Raw genomic sequence first — 5,192 nt, 5'->3', positions numbered from 1 at the left:
CCCTCCTCCTGGGATTGCAGACAAGTTTCTTCTGTGTAACAGAAGCACGACAATCATGCAAGAACTTTTCAAGCTTTTGTTCACATTACACCTGCTAACATTCTATTTGTCAAAGCCAGTCACAGCACCAACCTCAAACTCAAGTCAAAAAACAGTGGAATAAATTTCACCAATAGAGGCAGAGTGAGGAGAGTAAATAATTTTCAGTAGTACTTGGGTTATAGAGAAAACTTCATTTGTTAATATGTTAAAACACTTAGTATCTGGCACAGAGAAAGTACTCAATAGTTAACTATTATTACTTTGATTATTTATATTATTTTCTTTTCATGCTAAACTTGGTTGATATAAAGAAAAAATTATCAAATGAGCCCCAGTAGTTATTTTCCTCAGAAAGCACAAGAGATCTAAAAGATTGAATCTTTGGTCTGGAAAGGTTAGAAGAGGACATATACTTAGTCTACATTTTTTCCAACCTAAGTTTAAAACTATGCAGAATCAGTGACAGAAACCAGACTAGATCCAAAAAGGAAGGTGGAAGGTATAGAAATGAGAACATAGAACACAGCTACAATTACTCCTCTTAATAGTTGTCATACACTGAGCTTCTAGTGCACTTTTCTGATTGTAACAGCTTCACACTCTTACTGTTGTATTGTTTTAGAATCTCACATCCTTTCATATATGATGGCTTTGGCATGCAGAGTCACTATTTAGTTGGTAAGGCAGGTATAATTATTTGTGATTTATACATGAGGTAATTAAGATTCAGACAGCTTTTACCTTGACAAAGATCTTAGGCTAATTAGCAATGGAGCTGTTATTACAGCCTGGATGTCCTGCTTCTTAAACCAGTTCTTTCCATTAAATGCAGAACAACCTGGATCTGGCTTAATTGTGGAATAAAGTCCATCTAAAGGCCTTGCTGATTAACAAAGTTGCCACACAATTTTCATCAGTCTTCCTCACCAATCTGTTCTAGATATATAAGTGTCAAGTGTTTATAAGTATTGACTTTTGAGGCAGACATTGTGGACCCAAGTTTAAAGCAAAAGTATTTAATTTTGTGGGTAATCTAGTCCAAAAAATGAGATAAAAAATTATGTTTCTCCTGAATTGTTTTCATAGATAATTAATACAGCATAATTATTTCTCCAGTTTTATAGTTATTCATTTATAGAAAACCTGGCCTAAGATTTCAGTTGGTCTCATAATTATAGTAAAAATCCTCATAGTATTAACTAATTGATCTTTCCTTTGTTCTTTAATTAATGGTGGGTTCACGTAATAGCCAAATCCATTAAGTTAATTACATATTGGATCTACTTGCTGCTCAATTAGAGTGCACGTAAACATGCAATTTGATAATTTAACTTCCAATTATAAATATTAATAAAGTAAGATATGTAACTTAATTTATAGATTAATTTGAAGTACCTTATGAAGGGAGACATTTATGTATTAAAATGTATGGTTTCTAAGAGGCTAAACAATAACAATAAAAATGATATCTTTCTACACTGCATCTTTGCCTCACATCTTAAGATCAGAAGATATTTTATTTTTTACTGTCTTTTTGAGTTTTCCAGTTTTAGAAACTTCACCTATTCTCTATTTCTGCCTCTCCTTTTCACTCCATATTCACAAAGCCCACATATATTTAGTCAATAAATCCCATCAAGTCTGGAAGAGTCTTGCTAATGCTTGGCCTCCATTCCATCCCCATCACTGGTGCTATATTGAATCAACATCATTTCTCACAGTAAAAAGTACAGAAGCAAATATTTCTCTATTCTAGCTTAACTTCAGTGCTATCATTTAATTTTAGTCAAAATTAAATGGGATGAGGGAAAAAAAGCAAAGGGAGGGTATTCCAAAGCAATGGCACTGTACCTATAGACTTGACATTGGGGAAAATCACAAAATATGTCAGTCTAAATATAAGGTATATTGTTTATTAATATATAATTTGCAATAAAGGAAACATTGGATTGCCTATTGAAAAAAATTAATGGAATGATTTCACTTGCCTCTAATGTCTCGTTGCTTACAAATTAAGGTCAGACTCCTTAATATGGTACAAAATCTTCTCCAGAACCAGACAAACTCTCCAGCCCATTCTTCCCCAGAGGAATTCTTTTCTCCAGATATGAATCCGTTCATGCCCTATTTAAATTGTTCCTAGAACTCTCTCTTCCTATTTAAGGATACCTCCTCATCTTCTAAGTTACATGCCTAATACCATTACTTCTGCGAACCCTTTTTCAAATCCTCAAGGCATAGCTAGTTCATTCCCTCTATGCGCTCATGTTGTAAATTTATCTATTTTACAACCTATGTTATACTGTTGCTGTTGAAGGGTATCTATGCCCAAGATGTTGAGTTCTTGTTTTTTATTCATGAGCTCCTGACACAGAATCCATCACATAGTAGTGTTTGATAGATAGATGATAGATAGATAGATAGATAGATAGACAGATATATGAATAAAGTGGTTGAGAAAAGCATATCAGCTAATAAAAATGTCATCAAATCCCCTCAAAGCTCTCACATTTGAGCTGACCTCATACTGTTTCATTTTCAGCCCTGTATTTATGAGATACCATATACCAAGGATCAATTATATAATAATTTGCAGTACAGTATCCTATATTGAAACTTTTGTGGTTTCCCATGAACCAGAATAGTATTGTGGACAAAGAATGTGATTTGAAGTTAAAGACCATGGATTTCTCTCCACTTTGACATTTTCTTATATGTGACCTTGTAAAAGGTGACCTTATAACTTCTCTGAGCCTCAGTCCTCTCCTCAGAGAAGAGGATGATAACATGGGCTCTAACTCATGGACTTTTTTATAACAGATTGTTGTAACCCCAGGGCAGGTCTGAGTCACTAATGAAGACTTATAACTCTCAGCCCCTTGCTAAGATCTCTGATTTCCTTCCTAACTTGTATGAGGTGATCACATTAAACATGCTTGATATTCAAGCTCTTAAAGCAGAAATTGTGTGGTGGGAACTGGGATGCAGTTATCAAAATTAGAATTATGGTTTATGCTATTGCTAACATCGTCCCCTGCCTTAGGTATGGGAATTCTCACCAGCAAGGCTCTGCAGGAGTCTCTTTAATACAGAAATGGATAAATGAGATAGCTTGGGGAAAGGTTTATTTTATCCTACATGGGAGTCTATAACTCTTCATCCAGAGGGAGGAAACAAAAACCAAGGTCAAAACTCAATAGCTCAGTGAGTATCTCTGTGATAACCAGAAACTTAGAAAGAGACCCCTTTTATAACCACACATCTCGAGCATCCAAAGAGCTTCACCAACCTGCTTAGCCTTTGTTGCTTCTCTTTTTTCTATCAGATGGGATAGGTTTACTATTGCACAAGTTACAAACCCTCTGACCGTATACCTCTTGAAATTCTGTATGTACCTGGTTAGGCTAGCAAAGTTCTCTATTTTGGGGATGGGGGAGTGGTTGCCTCTCTTTCTCTTGCTCTGTCTCTCTTTTTGTATGTCTCTGTGTCTCTGTCTCTTTACCTGTCTCTCTCTTTCTCTTTTTGTCCTTATAAACAAATTCCCTATACACAGGCAGTTTGAGCTTAACACTTCTATCCAGCATATGACCTTTGATACAGAAAAAGTTTATAATGACTGGTCGATATTTCCAAACAGTGGGTTCAGATCCTGACCCTGCTCTTTTACATATAACTTGTTATATAACTTGCAGTCAATGAAGTTAGTCACTCTCAAACCACAGGAGCTTACCTGAAAATGGGGGCAATAATAATCTCTTCTTCATATGGTTTTTGTGATGTCTATAAAGCCCTTAGCACAGTGTCTAGTACACAATAAACACTCCAGTGATATTATCTATTATGAATGACACTGCCCCTAATATGTGCCTGCGTGCGAGGGTGTGTTGGAGCCAGCTCAATACTGGCTTAAGAGAGCCAATTGGTACATACTCAGAAATTTTACTAACAAATTGTTAAACTGTTGGTAGCTTGAAATTACCCATAGTGTGAGTAAATAGACCAAGGAAACTAGCAACTGCTACAAATCAAGTTTTGTTTTTTTTTTTTTTTGAGAGCTGGTTACCAACTTATAACTACTTATATATAATATACTGTATGAATTTTACAAAAAATGTAATAATGTTTAACATTGTTAATATATGACACTGTGTATGAACCCCAAACTACATCTGATAGTAAGCACTTCTCGATATAGATTTCTTCTGTTATAGTTGTAGCGATGATGAAACAAGCAAAATTGTGTAAAAGAACACTGTAAACTCTAAGTTGTAAGAGCATTTCCTATTCTTATATTAGTGACAATTCAAAAAGGCACATGATTATACAATCTAAAAGAAACCAGTGATTACCTCTTTCTTCTTTCATTAGAGTTCCAAAAAAAATTTGTGTTGTGACATTCCTAAGTTTATATTGATCAATGTGCCCACGAGTTTTGTTCAGACAAGGAGGAGATTGAGCAATTGACAAAGAGGCAAGACCACAGGTCTTTCCTCTAAGGAACATGCCTTTATGTTACTTCATTCTACCTTTCCATCGTTGGGACTATGGAAAAAGCTTTTCCAACTAATTAGCTCACCAACTGAGACTTTTTATCTTCCTCATTTTTATATGAACCCTATAATTAGCTCACCAGTTTTCTCAGTTACCCAAGCTCAGAATAATATTAATTTCCTTGGATAATTTGCATATATGGTGATCTCTATCTGAAATGTCCTTTTTCTTGTCCCATCCAGGAAAATTTGCCTCACTCCTTCCCCTTATAAACTCTATAATACCCTGGACCCCTCACTATTGAATGCATTATTACATGAATTTCAATTACTTACACACCTGCTTGTCATTTTTGGGGGAGATCCTGAACACCGTAAATGTTTTAGAATGAATAAATGTTTACGAGTACCCATATTCTCTTTAAGATTCTGCTGATATCTTTCTTTTCTATACTTTATTATATAAGGATTCCAAAGATAATTGTGTTTCTGAGCAAGAACGTTGAATGGAAGGGATACTTTCTGGAAACTATTTTACTAACCCAGAAAGTTACAGTATTAAAGGACAAAAAAATAAAACCACTTGTGAAATCATCTTAGGCTTTACCCAGTTATAAAACATGCCAGTCAGTATAGGCATAATTCCCATCTGCTAATCTC

The sequence above is a fragment of the Lagenorhynchus albirostris genome, chromosome 7, assembly GCF_949774975.1.
Source record: "Lagenorhynchus albirostris chromosome 7, mLagAlb1.1, whole genome shotgun sequence".
Lineage (NCBI taxonomy): Eukaryota > Metazoa > Chordata > Mammalia > Artiodactyla > Delphinidae > Lagenorhynchus > Lagenorhynchus albirostris.
Note: the sequence above shows the minus strand (reverse complement) of the source record.